Source organism: Atta colombica, unplaced genomic scaffold (genome assembly GCF_001594045.1).
Source record: "Atta colombica isolate Treedump-2 unplaced genomic scaffold, Acol1.0 scaffold161, whole genome shotgun sequence".
Taxonomy (NCBI): Eukaryota; Metazoa; Arthropoda; class Insecta; order Hymenoptera; family Formicidae; genus Atta; species Atta colombica.
The window spans coordinates 516,824-517,648 of NW_017259252.1; positions in this window are offsets into that span (position 1 = coordinate 516,824).

Consider the following 825-nt stretch of genomic DNA (forward strand, 5'->3'; position numbering starts at 1 on the left):
AAAGATATAATGCTGCGCATATTCTATAACAAGATATCGTTTCTACGTAACTTTCTTGTAATTTTAACGGGATGCGCGGATGTACTTTTACGGATTACATGCAAGAGTCCTCGAGATCGTGGCACAAGGATCAATCCCATGTGCATCGTTGAAAGGAATGCACTGGCAATCTGCGAGAGACCTGTCCTGTCGTTTCGAAAGTTACGTGGCCAGACACAAGAGTCACGTATAGAGTGTTGGGGCGCCCGTCCGGGAGAAAGTTCTCCGCAACGATGAATCCATTCTCTGTCCTCTTATGTCGCATGTAAGAGGATCACAAAGTGGATCGACCTCGTCGTCCCTTTAAAACCCGTATCAGACTATGCATTGGAGATTGAGGATTGTGAAATCAATCGAAATGGATTAAAAATTAAAATTATCTGATTACTCAAATTTTCAATTCACAATCTTCAATCTCCTATGCTTCTAATCTGATAGAGACTTTGCGACCTGTCCTTCTGTTTATCTTCTGTTTCTCTTCTGCGAATCCTAATGGGAAGACTAATGCCCGTTTTTATACTAATGTATAATTTAATTTTAATCTTGATTCAATTTACTCTTCATTTTTTCCTCTCTCTAGAATTTGAGAGAGAGAGAGAGAGAGAGAGAGAGAGAGAGAGAGAGAGAGAGAGAGAGAGAGAGAGAGAGCTGATATAGATTGGTAGAAACGGACACAAGAAAAAATAATTGAATCGCGGTTACAATTGTAATCAGCAAATAAAATATAAATAAAAGAGAGGGAGAGAGAAAAAAAGAGAGAACCGTTAGATTTTTATGAATTTTTAT